Source organism: Ambystoma mexicanum, chromosome 2p (assembly GCF_040938575.1).
Source record: "Ambystoma mexicanum isolate Mex_15411 chromosome 2p, UKY_AmexF1_1, whole genome shotgun sequence".
Lineage (NCBI taxonomy): Eukaryota > Metazoa > Chordata > Amphibia > Caudata > Ambystomatidae > Ambystoma > Ambystoma mexicanum.
The window spans coordinates 1,023,593,807-1,023,614,950 of NC_090923.1; positions in this window are offsets into that span (position 1 = coordinate 1,023,593,807).

The window sequence follows — 21,144 nt, forward strand, 5'->3', positions numbered from 1 at the left end:
AGGGAAACACAGGGCATGAGCGGGGGGTGGGGGTGAACAGGGGAGACACGGGGCATGAGCGTGGGGTGGGGGGAACAGGGCAGACACGGGGCATGAGTGGGGGGTGGGGGGTACAGGAGGGAGACACGGGGCATGAGCGGGGGTGGGGGTTAACACGAGGGAGACACGGGGCATGAGCGGGGGGGCAACACGAGGGAGACATGGGGCATGAGCAGGGGGTAGGGGGCAACACGAGGGAGACACGGGGCATGAGCGGTGGGTGGGGGCAACATGAGGGAGACATGGGTCATGAGCGGGAGGTGGGGGGAACAGGGCAGACACGGGGCGTGAGCAGGGGGTGGGGGGTAACACGAGGGAGACACGGGGCATGAGCGGGGGGTGGGGGGCAACATGAGGGAGACACGGGGCATGAGCGAGGGTTGGGGGGAACAGGGCAGACACAGGGCATGAGCGGGGGGTGGGGGGCAACAGGAGGGAGACACGGGGCATGACCGGGGAGGTGGGGGGAACAGGGGAGACACAGGGAATGAGTGGGGGGTGGGGGGAACAGGAGGGAGACATGGGGCATGAGCGGGGGTGGGGGGAACTGGAGGGAGGCACAGGGCATGAGCGGGGGGTTAACACGAGGGAGACACGGGGCATGAGTGGGGGGTGGGGGGAACAGGGCAGACACGGGGCATGAGCGGGGGTGGGGGGTACAGGAGGGAGACCTGGGGCATTAGTGGGGGGTGGGGGGCAACACGAGGGAGAAACGGGAGCGGGGGGAACAGCGGAGACACGGGGCATGAGCAGGGGGTAGGGGGAACAGGGGAGACACGGGAATGAGCGGGGGGTGGGGGTAAAGAAGGGAGACACGGGGCATGAGCTGGGGGTGGGGGGCTACACGAGGGAGACATGGGGCATGAGCGGGGGGTGGGAGCAACACAGGGTGGGGGAACAGGGCAGACACGGGGCATGAGCGGGGGTTGGGGTATAGGAGGGAGACACGGGGCATGAGCTGGGGGTGGAGGGCAACACGAGGGAGACACGGGGCATGAGCGGGGGGTGGGGGCAACACGAGGGAGACATGGGCATGAGCGGGGGTGGTGGGAACAGGGCAGACACGGGGCATGACCGGGGGTTGGGGGGCACCAGGAGAGAGACACAGGGCATGACCAGAGGGTGGGGGTAACAGGGGAGACACGGGGCATGAGCGGGGGTGGGGGGGAACAGGGGAGACACGGGGCATGAGTGGGGGGTGGGGGGATCGTGAGGAAGACACAGGGCATGAGCGGGGGGTGGGGGAGACAGGAGGGTGACACGGGCATGAGCGGGGGTGGGGGGACAGGAGGGCGACACGGGGCATGAGCGGGGGGTGGGGGGATCGTGAGGGAGGTACGGGGGATGAGCGGGGGGTGGGGGGGAACAAGGGAGACATGGGTCATGAGCAGGGGGTGGGAGGGAACAGGGGGACATGGGGGATGAGCGGGGGGTGGGGGGATCGTGAGGGAGATACAGGGGATGAGTGGGGGGTGGGGGGATCGTGAGGGAGACACAGTGGATGAGCAGGGGGTGAGGGGATCGTGAGGGAACAGGGGAGACACGGGCATGAGCGGGGGGTGGGGGAGAATGGGAGGAAAACACGGACATAAGCTTAGTGTGCAGGCGGCAGATCCCGCTCCTCGGCCCTCCGCAGGCCACCGTGTGCCGCTGGCACGAGGGGGGGCTGGAGGAACAGGGGAGACACGGGGTATGAGCGGGGGTTGGGGGGACAGGAACCGGGGCATGAGTGGGGGTGGGGGGAACGGGAGGAAGACACGGGCATGAGCGGGGGTGAGGGGAATGGGAGGAAGACACAGGCATGACCTTACTAGCAGGCTGCAGATCCCGCTCCTCGGGATAAACAAAGATGGCAGGCGTCTTTCAAAATACAACGCACTGCACGTTGCACCGCAGCCAATGGGAAAGCACGTAACATGTCCTGTCCTGTCGCGGAGCGAACAGGCAAGTGTGTCCGCGAAGCGGACGCAGATATCACTAATTTTTTCTGACCTACTTTTTGGTCATTTTTTGAAAAACTACTGTACGGATTTTCACCAAATTTGCAAAAGCACGCTTTTGGGACCAAGCCGCTGCTCCTGGTCCAAATTTGGTGAAAATCCGCCCAGCGGTTTGAGCTGTAGGCGTGAGCAAAGTTTTTTTCCCATTCAGTCTATGGGAAAAAAAAAGTTTTGGGACCCCCCTATACTTTCCCCCCCCTGGACCAAACCTCACCAAACTTTTCAAAAATATTCAGAGTGGGCCATATACTTTTTTTTTGTTTGGTGGGGATTCGTCCAGGGGGAGCAAAGTTATAGATATATATAGATATATATAGATATGAATAAAGAACAAAAACAAACACCCAATAAACAACCATTGGTTATACACGAACATGGAAAAATAATATCATCGCCATCAAAGCTGCTGCTGAAGACATCGTCATCTTGGCCAGTACAACACTGCTTAGTCCCAGAGCAGGTAGGCAGAGATCACGCCCAATAACGGGATCGGGAGCGGAGCATCCTCCCTTCCAGTGAGACTACATCACCCAGGGATCCAAGTTCTGACTCTCTTTTTGGCTTACATGCCTCTCCTCTTTTATGGAAGCTTTTCCCCGCCTCTTTCAGTAATGGCTGCTCTTGGCGGCCGAAGAGCAGATCACAAGTAAAAGTGGCAAAGAGTGAAAAAAAACAGCCAGAAGTGGAAAAACCCAGCTCTCTTCTCCTTGCATTACTTCCCAGGGCCCCTTATCACTACACCTGCACTGAGCTCTGACTCCCTTTTTCAGTTTGTCCTTCAACGGCCAATACAATAACTATTCTCCACAGTAAGCCCATTCAGCAACAATATTTACGTGACCTTGCTTTGCCTTTGCTATCAAGCTGCATGCGTACTCTGCTGAGCTCACAAAGCCTACGAGAGACATATGCGATATTATAGTGATGGAAAGTGAATGTCCAAGATGGCCGCGCACCGGAGCCATGTTGATTTAGCGCATAAGCCTTACAGATCCCTAAAAGGGTAATGATGGGCAATGCTCACTTAGGTCGGTTGGGTGTTCCTAACTTACGCAAGTACCACGTGGCTTCACAACTGGTGCGATCCCAGGCGTGGTTCTCCCCAGCGGATCCCCTGAAATGGGTAGATATTGAATAATCAAGGCTGCAGCTGCCCCTCTGTTCCCTCCCGCACATTCCCCAATCTGCACAAAAATTCTGGCCTGGCATTCTCTCCACCACTAAATCCGCAGTGAGAATATGGGACTGGTTGATGAAATCTGAAGGCATCCCGAGTGGTTTGGGCCCGAATACCCCGGTCTTCCACAATCCGATCTCCACTCCAGGCATGCACTCTACGAACTTTAAAAACCGGACGAGTGGAGGGTTACAAACCTTGGCACAGCTATTTGAAAACGATCACCCACGTAAATTTAAGAGCTGCAAGGGCCCAATTCAGCTGACCGAGACGGACAGATTTTCCAACACCCAACCCAGTCACTGGTACTTGCACCCGCTAGTTCGACAAAGAGCCACATGTAACCTCGGTCCCATTGAACTCACTTTGCAGGAGGGGCTAACTGGGGGCAACACGTCCAAACTATACAAGTTGCTGCAGGATGACATGCAGATCCTATGCCCCACATATATGATATGATGGGAAAAGGTCCTGGGTTACCCGATAGATGACCTCCGCGATCTGTGTCACAAACAAAGAATGTGCCCTTAAATGAATTGGTACCATCCCCCAATATGGCTCCATCACTTCCAGAACTCGTTGGATCCGCATTGCTGGTGAAAGTGTGGGTCGCAAGGCACTTACCTACACATGTGGTGGGTCTGCCCTATAGCTCAGGCCTTCTGGGAGGAAGTACTCTCCCTGATTGAGGCCATCACTCAGGTCAAACTTCCCCAAAAATTCTGGGGCTACAGCCAAACTTATTACTCAGCTTCTCCTTGCAGGATCACGATCGCCCGTACTTCAAAAACTTCTGAGGGCCTGCTAATATCCCCATGATGGGTCAAAATATGGGCCATCCTGGTGGCGGAAAAAGTCACAGCGGCCAAAGAGGTTCTATTGCATCGATTCACAGATGTATGAGCCCCAAAACTGGAATAGGATTGAGACTTTCCAGCAGAAACCTACAAGCCGCAGCTTCCAGGACTGTTCTTACGGGACAGCAATTAAAAGAGGCAACTCCAAGCCATTTCCTGTCGACTTGGGGATGTTGGGGTGGCAATTTCCTAAGGGAGGGAAAGGGAAAGGAATCTTTATAATTTGTTCTGCTAAGTAATTGACGAATGCTATATTTGTAATGCTGTACTGCCCACCCCATGATTGCAAACGAATAAAATAAAGTTGTTAAGAAAAAAAAATGTATTCCAAACCTTTCCCCAGAATTTCTTAACAAATTTACAATCGATGAACATATGTTTGAATGAGCCTTCAGCAACAGTGCAACTCCAACATTTGTCGTTTTGTGCCAAGCCAACTGCTAACCGCACTGAGGATCAGAAACATGCCTCATTGAAAGAATTTAGCAAAACATTGAGGTTGTAAAATGAAGATTTTTCAGGTGCTGTAGTATTTCCTCACTAGGAGAAGATCGCTCAGCAGCAAAGTTTCAAAGTTATCCTTCACAGCAATTATAAAAAATGGGTGCCAAAAGGAAACTGGAGTATAGAACTTTGCTCAAAAATTCATTGAAGGTAAGTGGTGTCCCGTGATTGAATAAATGGTGTACAAATGTAATGCCTTTAGAGAACCAAACTTTCCAGAAGACTATTTTGCCATTTACATGAATCAAGTTATTAAAGCAGAGATATTGCGAGACAAATTGAGATGAATCTGCAATGTATAGATACAATCAAATATGTTTGGCAGCGATAATAACATTTTAGAATTTGATAAATCTATTATTTTTCGTAAACAAATAACAATCTGTCAGTGACAAAGGAAACAGCATATTATTTTCCAAGTATAACCAGGCCGGTGCCAAGCGAGAGTCACTGGGTGCAAACCATACTTGAGCTTGTTAGAATACAAACACAGAATGATATTTCTTAAAGTCTGGAAACCCAACATCCCCATTTTGAGCGGATCTCTTGAGTTTACCCAGTGAGATTCTGTGTTTTTTCTTAACCCCATAGGAATTTGGCTAAACATGAATCTACTGATTTATAGAATTTGGAGGGAAGTGACAGAGGAAGCATATAAAGGGTGGACAAAACAATTATGAAAAGCGCGTAATAGTGGCCAACAGACTTTGTAGGCTAGAACTGGGATTTTTGAGGAGTAAAAGAAAATCATCTGCATAAGCGGCTAATTTGTTTTGCCCATTCCCTGAATTAATACCCTGTATTGTTGGGTCAATTTTAATGGTTTCTAGGAAAGGCTCTAGGGCTAAAATAAATAGAAGAGGAGAAAGGGGGCATCCTTGCCTGGTACCTCCAGACAAAGTAAAATATGATGACATTGGTCCATTAATAAAAATAGCTGTTTTCAGATTTGAATATATCACTTTAATCTAATATATAAAGCTGGATGTATGTGTGTATGTTTGTCCGGCTATACAAACACACACGGTTGAACCCACATCTAGCACATTGTGCATGGATTCCTCTTTTGTCTGGGGCAAGATCGTAGTCTATATTTGGATGCAAAAATCTTCTATGCAAAAAATGTTTTGAATGTGTGTGTGTATGTTTGTCCGGCTATACAAATCCACACTGTTGAACCCAGTGTCATAAACCTCCCCCAGTCTCACCTGGGATCGCTTCTTGCTCTGTTCCGCGGGAGGATTCCTCTTGTGGACGGATCGGGTCTTGTATAGACTCGCTCGAGTCTCGTCCGGCTGCAGAGCGCGTTCAGAGTTCCGGGAAGGCCGCTGTTCCAGGATGTCCAGGAAAGTAGGTAGCTGTCGCTAAGAATGGGGATTCCAGGAGTTGAATAGAGGGAAAGGGAGAAGGAAGGAGGAAGGAAACCAGGATCTTGGATAGAAGGTTCGCCGAACAGCACACACACGTCAAGTCGCTACCTAATGATAGCGTTGAAACGCGTGGGGCCGCGGGGGCATGGCCAATTTATAGGACGTGCCATGTGCGACGTGAAAGCTGGTGTGAGGCAAGTCGCTTGTTGCGGCCATGTTGGGAGTAACAAGGAATACAAGCCCCGGCGCGATAAGGACCAGGAGGTCCAGAAGAGGCAAGTTCTATGGGTCATGACAGCATGCCTCCTCCAAAGACCTGTTCCACCAGGTTTGCCCGGGTGTATGAGATGGAATCTTCTAAGCAGTCGAGGGGTATTTAAGTTAGAAACTGGTTCCCAGGTTCTCTAGCTAGGAGGGTATCCTTTCCATTCAACCAGGTATTGAAGTCAACTCTGTTTATACCTGGAATCGCATATTCGGGACACTTCATATTCTAGCTGATCATTCACAACAACAGGACTGGGTCTGCAGGATTTTCGGGAGGATTGGAAGTAAGGTTTCAATAGGGAGGTTTGAAAGACTGGGTGTATTTTCTTCCAGGAATCGGATAGCTTGAGTCGGAATGAGACAGGATTGACGACTTCCTTTATGGAAAATGGTCCATAATACCGAGCAGCCAATTTGTTTGGTCGTAGATGTCGGGGTAATAGTTTTGAGGACAACCAGACTTGATCACCAACATAATAAGAGGGCGCTGGTCTTCTCTTGGAATCCGCATAAAGCTTAGTGCGTGTTTGGGCCTCTTTCAATTGTTCCTTGGCTTCCTTGTGAATGTTGATGAGAGTCTGTATTCAAGAGTTGAGAGTAGGTACTGGAGTGGGATGTGGAAGAACAGAAGGTAAAACGGACAGGTGAAAACCTTGACTGCAATAGAAAGGGCTGACCTTGAGTGCTGAATGGTCGGAATTGTTGTAGGCAAACTCTGCCAGGGGTATGAGGAGAGACCAGTCATCCTGAACCTTGGTGGCAAAATAACGAAGGTATTGCTCCAGAGTTTGATTTACACGTTCTGTGGCTCCGTTGGTTTGTGGGTGATAACCTGATGAGAGAGCGCGTTGGATCCCTAGAATACGACAGAGATGTTTCCAGAATTGTGAAACATATTGAGGTCCTCGGTCCGATATGATCTTGGAAGGAAGTCCATGGAGACGGAAAATATGTTACAAGAAGATTCCAGCAAGTTCTGATGAGAATGTTAGTTTATACGAAGGTGTGAAATGAGCCATATGGGTGAACAAGTCTATGGTTACCATGATGGTTGTGTACCCTCAGGAAGGTGGTAACTCCACAATGAAGTCTGTAGCAATAAACTCCCCTGGTCTTGTTGGCAGCGAAGGTTGCAGTAGAAGACCCGCAGGTCTCTTGTTATCATGTTTGTTTTGACTGCAGATAGTACAAGCTTTGACGTACTGTTGTACGTCGGTCTTCATTTGAGGCCACCAAAACTGTCTTTGTATAAGACGGAGGGTGTTAGTTATACCACGATGACCGGAGTGAGGGGTATCATGGCAGAGGTTTATTACCTTGTGTAGTAATTTCTGCGTAGGAATGACCAGTGCATTGTCCTTGAATAGATATTCTTCCTTGACTCTTAGATTCCATGGATTCTTCCTTGAAAGTTCCTTCCAGAGGTCAGAGGACTGGGTTTGCGCTCAGATTTCTTCCAGGAGGTTTATTGCTTGAGCTACAAAGATAGTTTGGGGAAACATCTTAGGATAGGCCTTGTCCTCAGTGGCTGCGTAGTCTGGACGTCGAGATAAGGCGTCAGCAATCATGTTTTGTGATCCGGGAACGTGAGTGATTTGGAACTGGTATTGGGCAAAGAAGTAGGCCCAACAGGCCTGACGACTGTTCCTGCACTCCAAAGACTGTAGGATTTGGAGATTCCGATGATCTGTGTGGACCTGAACTGGATATCTAGCACCCAGAAGTAGGTGTCGCCATTCAGTGAAGGTTTGGCGGATGGCCAAAAGTTCCTTTTCCAGGACGGAATAGTGAGTCTCACTGGGGGTCAGGGTTCGTGAAAGGTAAGCAATGGGGTCTTCCAGTCCATCCTCAAGTTCCTGTTTCAAGACCGCCCCTATGGCGTAGTTAGAGGCATCCGTTTCCACTAGAAATGGGCGATTTGTGTCGGGCTGGGTCAGGATGGGGGTCTTGTGTGAACTCAGTCTTCAATCGTTGGAATGCTTTATCTTGCGATGTAGACCAGTTAAAGGGGGTGTCCTTCTTCAATAGAGCTACGATCGGCTGAACAATCTCGGAAAAGGTAGAAATAAACTTCCGGTAGAAATTGGCGAGCCCCAGGAAGGATTGCACCTGTTTCACAGAAGTGGGAGCGGGCCAAGCCAGTATGGCCTTTACCTTCGAAGGGTCCATGCAAATTCCTTCTGGGCTAAGGATGAATCCTAGGTAGTGAACAGAAGTAACGTGGAACAAACATTTTTCGGGTTTGGCTAACAGTTTGTTTTCACAAAGTCATTGTAGTACTGCCTTAACGTGTTCTTCATGTTTTAGAGGATCTTTGTAAAAAATCAATATGTCATCCAGATAGAGAATGACGAAGAGGAACAACATATCAGAGAACACCCTGTCCATAAAACGCTGAAAGACTGCGGGAGCATTGGCTAGTCCAAAAGGCATGACTAGGTATTCAAAGTGACCAAAGGGTGTTCTAAAGGCTGTCTTCCATTCGTCCCCTTCCCGGATTCGAATTAAATGGTAGGCACCCCGGAGATCCAGCTTCGTGAAAATTACGGCTCCTCTCACAGCTTCCAGGATATCCGAAATCAGGGGCAGTGGGTATCGATCTTTGAGGGTGCATTGGTTTAAGCCTCGATAGTCGAGGCAAGGTCTGAGTTCCTTGGTGTCTTTCTTGGGAACGAAGAACAACGAAGCACCCGCTGGAGATTTCGAGGGTTTTATGGTGCCGTTTTCAAGATTGGTGTTGAGGTATTCCCGAAGGGCCTTTTTCTCAGGTTCGGAAAGTATGAACATTCGACCGAAGGGAATTACAGCTGAGGGATCTGTATCTATGGCACAGTCTTCAGGCCTGTGAGGGGGTAATGCTTGGACTATGGCGGTAGAAAATACATCAGTAAACTCCTGATAGGACTCTGGAACTTGTACGATATTGGAAACCATGAGCGGTGTTTCTTGGTCTCTTGGAGGTTCTTCAGGAGTTTTCAAGGAAGGTTCCAGGGATAGACAGTGGGACATACAGAACTCTGAGCCCAGGAATAATGATCCTGCTGTCCAATTGATATACAGATTGTGCTTTTGTAACCAGGGTATACCCAAAACCATGGGGTAATGGGCAGACTTAATGATGTCGAATGTAATCCGCTCTTGATGATGATTTAGGGAAAGTTGGATCTCTTTAGTCTGCAGGCTTATGAGTCCTGAAGAGAGAGGTCTTCCGTCTATTGCTTCCACCGGCTGCATGGTGTTTCGTGTCTCGTACGGAATATGATGACTAACAACCCAGTCTTGATCAATGAAAATTCCCATAGCTCCGCAGTCCACCAAGGCCAGATTGGGATAGGTCTTGTATTTGGAGGGCGAGAGGAAGGCCTGTAGTATCACCAAACTATTTTGTCCAGGAGAGTTCAAGGATGGAATTGATGTGGAGCAAACATCTCTCTCCCGACACCTCGCTCCATCTAGGATCGGGAGCTTGCATTTCCCGAACGCTGTGGAGGGGCTAGAGGGCATTCTCTAACAAGATGTTTATCCGAGGCAAAATACATGCACAGGCCTGTGTGGATCCTTCACATCCTTTCTTGAGGGGAAATAGGCCCACGGAAGGCTCCGATTTGCATGGGTTCCGGATCTGTGTCAGGGGTTGGGTCAGAATTGGTTTTAAGAGAGGTCTCAAGGGAATTCTTTTGAAAAGGTGTCTTGGTCTTTCTCCTTTCAGCCTTTCTTTCCTGGATTCGAAAGTCTAACTGCAGGGCTAGATCCATAAGGGCCTGGAAGGAACTAGGACGAGCCACCAGGGCTAATTCATCCTTAATGTCCTTGCTTAGACCCCTGCGAAATAGAGTGAAACTTGCCTCAGAGGACCAATCCGCTTCCTTGACCAGTTGTTTGAATCTAGTAAAGTATGTTAGCATATCCTGGGTACCCTGTCGGAAATCAAGTAAGCGTTCTTGAGCACTAAAAACCTGTTCTGGGCGGTCGAACATAGTCTTGAGTGCCTGAATGAATCCATCATAATCATCCAGGAGGGCATCCCCTGAGTTGACTAAGGGCGTAGCCCAGGTTAACGCGTTCCCTGTGAGGTGCGAGATAATGAAGCCCACCTTCGCCCTGGAAGTTGAAAAATAATGGGGCTTAAAGGTAAAATGCACCAAGCAGGAATCCAGGAATCTGCGTAAGGATTTTGCCGATCCATCATATTTGTCCACCACTCCACCAAGTAACACACTGTCCTTGTTAGCGGAGTTGCGAGACAAAACTAGCTGCTTTAGCGCAGCATTCTCAGCCTTAGAAGTTCTGTACTTCATTTGTGAGCTCTTGCATGCCACGCATAAGGTCCTGGACTGCTTTCTCCATAGCAGTATCAGTGTCGGTCGTTGGACTGTCAGAAACCTCCCCCTGTCTCACCTGGGATCGCTTCTTGCTCTGTTCCGCGGCAGGATTCCTCTTGTGGACGGATCGGGTCTTGTATAGACTCGCTCGAGTCTCGTCCGGCTGCAGAGCGTGTTCAGAGTTCCGGGAAGGCCGCTGTTCCAGGATGTCCAGGAAAGTAGGTAGCGGTCGCTAAGAATGGGGATTCCAGGAGTCGAATAGAGGGAAAGGGAGAAGGAAGGAGGAAGGAAACCAGGATCTTGGATAGAAGGTTCGCCGAACAGCACACACATGTCAAGTCACTACCTAATGATAGCGTTGAGACGCGCGGGGCCGCGGGGGGGTGTGGCCAATTTATAGGACGTGCCGTGTGCAAGGTGAAAGCTGGTGTGAGGCAAGTCGCATGTTGCGGCCATGTTGGGAGTAACAAGGAATACAAGACCCGGCGCGATAAGGACCAGGAGGTCCAGAAGGGGCAAGTTCTATGGGTCATGACACCCAGTGCTACTAAATCTTGCATGGATTCCTCATTTTTCTGGGGCAAGATTGTTGTCTATGTTTGGATGCAAACATTCACTCCGTAGACACCATCACAGGGCTGTCACAAGATGTGGTGAGGCCCTGGGCAAAACATTTGGTGAGGCCCTCTTTCGATTTTATGCACTGGGCCAGCGGCGACACCAGGGGACTTGAGAAATCTCCCCTTGAGTTTGTGTGGAGGAACCCAAATATGGTTTATTACTACAACTGCAGATCAACTACAGCAAAGTTCGATTTCTCTACCGATGAAAGGTTTATGCCAGACTAACTTTTGTATCATATGTATAAATATATATAGGATGGCATGACGACATGTGGTGCATGACACCAGTATTAAGCAATACTTTCCCCTGTGTGCGCATTAAAACACACATCATAGATGATGCACAGTGGAGGCCGGTGAATTTCTGAACTGAAGAGGCTTAAATGTTTGTGCCAATTATGCGGATCTACAGAGCACAGGGAGGGTGCCCAATCCAAGTAAGAGGTGGTCGAGGGGGTATCTCACTGCCAAGAAAATGTTTGTGAAACATTGGGTTACAATTATGCATTTTACAGCACTTTCTTTGTAAAATTGGGTAGACATCCATACAGTTTCCAATTGGTGTTGTATGGAAGCATATGGAAAAACCCAATAGTTGCAAGTCACCAACCGTGCACAGGAACATTTTCCAATACATTTCATGCTGCCGTTGCACACAACATATGCTAGTATAAAAATATATTCGTGCTGGTTGTTCCCATGTGGTCCATGCACGCTGCACCAATATATGCCATTATTACCGTGTACAGACTCCCAGCCAGTAAACATGCCATGCCACAGAAAGAATGTCCAAGCTGACTGTGCACCATAAGTGTTATTACTGGCTCGAATGGCCTAAATTCAATGTGGGCCAATTTAGCCAAGCAGTATCTTTGCTTTAACCTTGATCCATAGTCCTGTGCAACATCGGTAAAGCAAAACAAGCATTGGCAATGCTAACAGCGTGGGCTTTCATGTAGGCATGGTAAAGACACTGCTGTATTGGAATTAACTGGCAGTTCATGGTAGCTGGTGCAAACTGGTTTGAGTACCTGATCATCTAATAGCAGTGCCTGGCAAATGCCTAATACCTATGAACAAGCCAAAACTGTTGGCTTTGCCAATGTTTGTTTTTAACAGGACTTCAGTGAAAGACATGCAGGGTGCAACACCATTGAGCAGATCGGGCTCTAGCCTCCTCCCAAAATCTTGGGTTTTGTTGACTCGATCTGGCTGCATGGGCGGAGCCAGCTCCTGGCTAGGGAGGGTCTCAGCTTTTAGATGGCCCACCTCTCCAGAGATTAGCAAAGTAAAGAGCCTCTGAATTAGGGTGACAGGTACAACTAGTGGCCAAAGGGAAGGTGAAATAGCTATTCAGCTTCCAAGCTGGGCTCAGGGTATTGGTAGGGAAGTGGGAGCAGGGCTGTTGAAGATGTGTCAGGGCTGGTGGGGGCCCATTACTTTGCGATGTTTGTGGGGTACCCCAGGCCTTACAGATTGGAAAAATAGGCCAAGTCACCCGAGGAGCGCTTAAATCAATAATGAAGTCAAAATAATACAGCAAGGTGGTCAAAAGCTGCAGATTATCAATAAGTGTCTGTGTCATAAGACTGCCAACATGGAGGCAGCAGCTTGGGGGCCCATTTCAACTGCAAAAGCTAAAAGACCCAGATGCCATCCCTCAAGTTAAGTTACGTATTTATAACGCGCTTTAACACCCAGAGGTTTCTAAGCGCGGACCCGGGGATCAAACCTGTTGTTGCTTCGTGTCGTCTTGCTTCCAAGACGCGCACGCTGCCGCTGAGCTATCCTCCCGGGACCTCCTCAGTGGTCAGACCGACAGCGCAATGGGTTTATTGGCCCCACTCACTATCTGCTTTCAAAACTGTCATCCAGCCCCTCCCTGGCTGACCAACAGAGCTGTGGCCAAACAGAACTAGACACACATGTTAAACGGTGCCTGGGCTTCACTGTTAACAAAGGCCCTGCAATTACAAACATAAGACATTTCACTGTTAGCACTTGCATTCATAAACATACATTTTTAGGTAATTGAAATCGTGATGTGGGGTTGGCACATGCATGCCAGGGGAGTGATTAGAAGGGAAGTGGTGACATGAGACATCTCATTCTCAAAGCAGTCCTTAAGTGTGATGTTTCAGAAATGAAGGCGAGAGTTGGCTGCTTGTAGCATTGAAGCTTCACCAGAATAGTCTCATTTGAATGTGGAAAGATGTTAGATGCCCACACAAGTAAGTTTTCCCCTCCCCCACAGGCTCTGAAGTTAGCGCCTCTCCCAACATTTGAAGTGTTAGTCCCACTCCGTCACCCCCCGAAATGTTTGACTAGGTGCACCTCTGATGCCATGACCCAACCCCTTAATTAAGTGGCCCGCAGGTCTGCTACATTTAGGGGTGGGGCTGGCGCACACACTCACATACAACACTTTCACCCATGCTTTCATCCACCTGTCACACAACTCCTTGCATGCACGCATACATAAAACCAAACACAGCATTGACACCAACATAAATGCACACATTCATGCACATATACAAACTCATTTAATTTAAATACACATATATACACATTTAAATTAAAATAAAAAAACACTTACTTTACCTCCATGTCCCATTGAAAAGGCCCTGTGCAGCCACAGGAGGACCGGATGGTCCGCCCTTCACTACGGCATGTAGACATGCTGTCTGACAGGAGAAAACTCCACTCCTATCAGTCTGCGTTTTCACGCTGAACAACGTGAGCACACTGACTGACAGGAAAGGAGTCTTCTCTTGTCATTCAGCATGTCTACGCTGTCAGCTGAATAACGGGAGGCAGCAGAGTTCAATTCCGAGCCCTGCTGTCTCCTATTATTCTGCTGTTTTTTGCAGAGCCAAACGGCTTTGCAAAAAACAGCAAAATCATTGCAGGGGCCGAGCGAAGACAGCAAAGTCCCCCGTGTGAATAATGGACACGGGTGGACTGTGCTTCCTTCTACTCAGGAGAGGGTGCTGCGAGGCCCCCCGCAAGTGTGAGGCGTGGGGCATTTTGCCCCTCCTGCCCCCCTCGAAGACAGCCCTGCACCCTCATTTACTGATGCTCACCCGAATCACTACAGTGAGTAACAGAAAGAGGGCAAATTTGCAAAAGTGTCTGAAGGAAAATGTTCGATGTGTTGGTTATTCCTTTGAAATGTATTACTACTGTATACAGTTTAAAAGTGTTCATTAAAGCATTTTTAAAGGGAATAAAAAAAATTACAAAAATGTTTTTATCATGCCACTCCAAATATGGGAAATGGCAAGGTTACAGTTTACTTACGTTCATTGACGAGAAGAGAGCAAAATCAATCAATCAATCAATCTTTCTTGGACATTTTCTCAAATGTGCTCAAGCCATTGAGTGACTGATGGCCTGATTCTTAACTTGGCGCAGTGAATGTGCTAAAGAGCATGATTCACTGCGCCAAATCAGGACGCCCAGGCTCCACCACTACTCTCAAGTGGGCCTGAGCGTGCTCGTTGTGCACGACAGTGCACCTTCATTATTGCGCCTGTTTTTGGCTTAACAGGCACAATCCTGAAATCTCTGCAGCATTTTTGTAAAATAACGACATATTCATTATTTTACAAAACTGCTGCAGAGACCACGAGTGTGTATGAACACTTTCATATACACCAAAGTAAGCAGCTTCAACGTTGCAGGATACAACGTTCAAGCTGCTTACTTTTGGTGTATATAAAAGTGTTCATATATACCCATGTGGTGCATAACAAACACTTTGGTGTATATGAAAGTGTTTATTATGCACCACATGGGTATATATGAACACTTTTATATACACCAAAAGTAAGCAGCTTCAATATCGTATTCTGCAACGTTTAAGCTGCTTACTTTTGGTGCATATAAAAGTGTTCATATACACCCTGCACTGCAACAAGGCTTCTTGTGGCACTCCTCCAGAATAACGGTACCAAAATGGTACTGTATATGTGCGCGACTTTAGAGCACAGATAAAACTGAAGGAGTGCCACAAAAATAACAGTCTAAAGAGCTGGTAACAAATGTTGTGGTTGCTAGGTTGGTTTACAACCCATTTTAGCAACCGGCACATGTATTCTGAAAGTAGCACATTCGTACCGACTTCGGAAGAAAGCGCCATCTTCAGAATAGGTCTTACGTACCGAAAAGGTCGTTAACGTTTTTAATGGCCTTTTCGGTTGTTAACACCAGTTAAGAATCGGGCCCTGAAACATGCCTCACAATAAAAAAGAAAATCACTTGGAAAAGCTCCATCTGATGCAAAGCGAAAATCAATATCAAGTGCTTCTGAAACACAACAAACAACAGCACGACTTGCCGGCCAGAGGACAAGAGCAACTTTCTCCAGGGCAAATGAGATGCCAGAGCAAACTGTTGAAAGAATTGCTGACATGAGGACAAGAACAAAATCCTCCAGGGCACATGAGACATCACTTGATCAGGACATGGGCAACGCTGGGTACCCCAGCTAGTCATGGATAAAAATGGATGTCCCGGGCCATGCCAACTGAGAGCTTCAAACAAAAAATCCCACTCCACCCTATCAAATGCATTTTCCAAATCAAGGGCTATGGATGTATTAGGGTCTTTTGAATTTTCAACACTATCCAAAGTATCTAAAAATAATCTGATATTAGAGGAGGACAGTTTACCCTTTGCGTAACCTACTTGGTCACTTTTAATTAAACTAAGTAAGAACCGGAGAAGTCGATTAGCTAAAGTCTTAGCAAAATATTTACAATCGCCATTAATAAGGGAGGCAGGTCTATTGCTTTGGGGAAGCTCAGGGTCTTTATTAGGCTTTGGGAAAACAATTAGTATGTCTTCTGAAAAGGTTCCTTCAGATTTACAAGTGTAACAAAGTGAGCAAAGCGCTCATGTAGTTTAGGGACTAGTAATTCTTTGATATTTATAAATAAATCAATAGAAACCCCATCTGGCCCTGGAGTTTTAGCTTTTTTAAAGGTCATGTATTGCCTTATGCAGTTAGCCTTGAGTGATGGGATTATTTAACGATAGATGGATAGTGATGGATAGGATAAGCGAGATACATTCCTAGGGAAATCTTTACAAAAAGGATTACTAGGATTTGATTCTGAAGTATATAATTTTTGGTAGAATTTTGAAAGAATATCAACAATGTCCTTATCTGAAACGTTCTATTGCCCATGGCGTCTTTAACGACCACAACTCTCACTCTTTCTTTTTTAATCTAGACATAAGAGGTGAGTGACTTGCTTGTCTTATTAGAGAATCGATACATTTTGGCTTTATATTTAAGTAGTGAAGCAAATGAGTATTCTGAGGTTAATTTATTATATTTAATTCTCAATTGTATGATGTTGTTAAGACACCCAGCGCAGGATTCTGAGTACATTGCCTTTTAAGGGTTTTCAATTGTTTTAAAGTAGTTTCACATTCAAGTTTCAGTCCTTCTTTTTCTTAGCTACATACACAGTAATACAGCCTTAATACAGCCTTGTAGCAGTGCCAGTTGTTTGTAACAGAGGTATCCTGGTTTTTATTATGGGTACCAAAATTAGGATGTGCATTAGTTAGGTAAGACATGAACAAATCATCTTTTAAGAGCAGTGAATTAAATCTCCATATGCTTGATTTCTGGTCATGTTGTGGGACATCAAGCGTCATATGAACAGGGGCAGACCAGCGGACATGGATTTGGAAAGAAAAATATAATCAACTGTGGAAAAAGAACTGTGTGGCCTAGATGAAAAGTAAACTCCATATCTGAAGGATGAGTCATGCGCCAGGCATCAACCAGGCCAAATTCAGAAATAAAGTGCAGAAATTATTTGTGTGATTTACAATCCTTAAAGAGCACCTTTGACTTCTTATCAAAAAATGGGTCCGTGATTTTATTACAATCCCCACATACAATAAGATTATGACAATTGCAATGAAATTAACAATCTTTTAATTGCGACCACAAAGCAGCTTCAGGTGAAGTAGGGCCATAAACATTCAGAATAGTACATTCCACAGAACCGACCAGGATTTTCAGAAGCAACCATCTACCTAAGTCATCTGAGTCTGACTTAATTACTTTGCAATTAAGGGCTTTGTTAATTAGGGGGATGTCACCATTATTTTTGGTACATGCCTTACTAGTAAACACTTGGCCCATCCATAACCTTTTGTGTTTAGCAGCTTCCACTTCCGACAGGTGCATCTACTGAATACAAGCAATTGAAGGTTTTGTTCTGTTCGAATAGGAAAGTACTTTTTGCCTTTTTATAGGATTATGTAAACCGTTAACATTCCAAGAGGATATATTTAATGGCATATGGGCAAAACACAGTCAAGATAAACATCATGCTGATAAGTAATTAGAGCTGAGAAAAGCCGCGTGTAGGAGACACTGAAGCTTAATGTCAACCAGTAATAAAAGTTCCATTCATAAGGTGCATTTAAATCATCCTGATGGGACAACATAACATATCACAACAGAGGAAACAAAAGGGATAATGGAAGAGAAACAAGGTCAACACAAAATTAAGCCATGGTAAATGGCAACTTTCAACTGATAATACTAACGTGGCTAACCGGAAACAGCCACACCAAATTGTGTTGACTAGTAGAGACAGCGGAGGTGAAGAGCCAGGTGGGATTAAGCTAACTCCCACTCCATTCCAAGAAAGATCATAGAAGTATTAGGCTCATACCGTGAAAATATTGTTCAGACTCCTATGTGTTCGGAAGGAAGGTATCCATGTCCTCCATTTTGTGGACTTGAATGAAGTGTCTTAGGTCTCTTGGATTCTCAAACATGGAGGTATGTACTTTAAGGGTGACTTTCATAGTACCTGGATGAATAATGCCAAATCTAGCATTAAGTTATCTGAAGGCAAGTTGAAAAGCCAGAAGCTCTTTTCTTCTCGCAGCAGTAGCATTGCAAGCATTTTAGGAGATGTAAATCTTATGACTTTCCCATAACAGTTGTTTGATTTGAGTATAACCCAGCAAGGCAAATATTAAAGTCCAGCAGGCACTACCGGCCTGGCGCAACAAGCTTACAGGACCCCACAATGCGCCCTTTGGATATTGAGGTGTAGAGATGTTGGGAGGTCCAATCATTTAGGAAGCATAGTGTCGAGGAATAGGATAGGATTGTCTTTCTCCATGCCTTCAGGTAAGCCTACTATGCAAAGATTATTCCCCCATTTCTGTTTTTGACATTCTCCGACTGTTTCTGTAAGGATTTGACTGTTGTCTCTAGTGCTTGCACCCTACTAGTAATGTCTTCTATGGCACTGACTCCCCGCTCAACTTCCACCAACCTGGATCCAAATAGTGACCATTTGTCATGTAGTTGCTGCAGTTTTGTAATAGTGGCTTCCATAAAAGGCTTCAACGCCCAAAGCTCCAATAAGATAGAGTGCATGGATAGTTCTAATGGTTCTTCTTTTGGCGGTGCAGAGTCACTCTTTGGGTGCTTAAAAGTATGGCAGGAGCACTTCTTTTTTCTAGCACTTTTTGGAGGATGCCATGCTGTTAGTAAGTATGCCCCAGGAATAAAACACATTCACCCCTTTGACAGAGTGATCAAAAGTATCCAAAAGTTAGAAAGTCACCAACGATAAAAAATAAATCTGCAATTTACCAAAGATAATTCTTATTCAGCGAGGAATTATGGCGTAGTATCCTAAAAACGCCACATGAGGGGGATATAGTTCTAACTACTGGTTAAGCAGAAACACAAATTCACCTATTTTCCGTGTTTTTACTTTGCTCTGGGTACTTTCACCGTGTCCGACATCTGGTCTCTGTTTGTGATGGAAGCCGCCTGAGGCGCAGTGGCCCACCGCCTCAGCTTTGACGCATCTACGTCGACGCTCACTGCTACGAGCCTATTCCTAGCCGGTATTAATACACTTATTTAATTGCAGGCATGATCCGTTTGCAAAATATGTGGAAACATGGAGCCTGAACATTAATATGCCGCTATCTAGTTTGGCGTCAAGCCACGCTCAGACTCTCAACCGTGAGTGCCTATTTAGGGCCTAGGGCTGATAGGACTATTACCATTTCAAATTCTGATATGGGGTTTAGTCTCACACCACTATTCGTCGCCAATTATGCCATGTGATACCTGGGATCCACATCCACTGGAAGATTCCTGGAGGTGTAGCCATTGGCTGGCTATCAGATTTTACTCTTGCGCCTGCCCTGGCTGAAAAGTGAGCTGGCCCCAGGGTCCCTGGCTGCAGTGAGGTGCGGCAGGCTAGCACCCAGGGCGTTCAGAGGGAGAGCACCAATGAATGGGTGACACAGTATTCATCAGTGTAACGCTGCCCCTGGGCCCTTGCGCCCAGCCAATGCCTTTTATTAGGCAGGGTGACACTACATAGTGCCACTGAGTGAAGGTGTGTATGCAGGGCCGGCCCTAGGATTTGTGCGGCCCTGGGCAGCAAAAGATGTGGGGGCCCTGTATTTGCATCACATAAAATGATGTCACAAAATGAGTCATTAATATCCATGGGGATCAAATAAACTGACGTTCAATATCTGAATTATAACTGTTAATTTTACAGTTGTAGCAATATCAGGAGGGAGGCTTATTTTGGAGTAGCCGACTGAGTGAGCTGAATCATTTGAAGAGATGGGTACCCCAAAAGAAAGTACTATGACGAGGAAAACAGGAAAAAGAGTAATGAAGATCACAGTAAGTAATCCAAACATACCTAAGGATGTAAGGGCAGGGTTTGGCCCTGGGCCAGACAGGGAAAAGTGCTTTGGCTGCAGGATAATGCAATAGTAACAAAGCCTATTTACCAGAAAGGTACTGGGGCAGTCAGATAAATCAATTCTGCAGGTCTTCAAATGACATCAATAGGGCTCAAGTCCAGAAAAAAGTGTGGGGGATCATTAACATACACTCAGGGACTGAACATATCCTAAAGTGAAATATGTACATTTAATGCAACTGGCCTTTCCTAATAGAGGAAAATTAAAAATAGAAATGAGCATCGTCTTTCACAAAAGGAGATTTTCATAGAACACTGCTGGCAAAGTATAAATGGTGTGCACCTTTTAACCCAAAAATCTATATTGAAATAATATATGGAAAGCAAAATACCAATACAAGATGTGTGCTTTGAAGATACTTTCATGAGGTTTTGTGGGTTCAAATCCTGGCGGGTAAAAACTTGAACAAACAAGCTTTTTTGCATGCTGGCCATTAAAAAAGCACTCAAGGGGGATGGAGCTGGCATTGTGTAAAAAGCGTCTTGGTGCTGTCAAACCACATGCAATCTCAACTTGTACCCTGCAAATCAATACAGGGCCAGGTAGAAATCTTCAATCCAGCAACCTCTTTTCCCACATCCACGGACCTGGTAAATCATCACGACAAAGGTGCCCTCTCATATTTTCCCCTCATCAGCACAACATTTGGCTTTCAACAATACTCTATTTTCTAAATCGGACTTGAAAAGTGCACACAACATAATTAAAGAACTCCATCAATATAGAAATTCTTACAGAATTATGTTAAACAAATAGAGTACAAATGTTTCGTTATTTTCACCCCAACCCACACACCTGGACACACTCTGGATGCCCTCATACACTGTGACCTCTCTCTCTCACCCTCATTAGTCAACCCTCTCTCCTGGCCGGACCACTCTCTCAGCTCCTCCCATCTTGGTCCCATTGGCCCCCTCACCCCCCCCAAAAGTCACACCAACCTCGTTCACTAACACCCACCCGATGAAACGAGTGACTGTGGCTGCCTTCGCCTCCACCTTCACCCCCTCTAACTCCCCACCTCTGAATCTATCTCTGATTCTGCCCTCAACAACCTCCACCTTTCCATCACCAACACTCTTGACATTCTAGCCCCAGTCATGAGAATCTGTCTCAAACCTGCCCCAAAGTGTAGCATTTGGTACGACACTGAACATGCAGCCCTGAAAGGAAAGTGCATGGCAGCAGAACGGAAGTG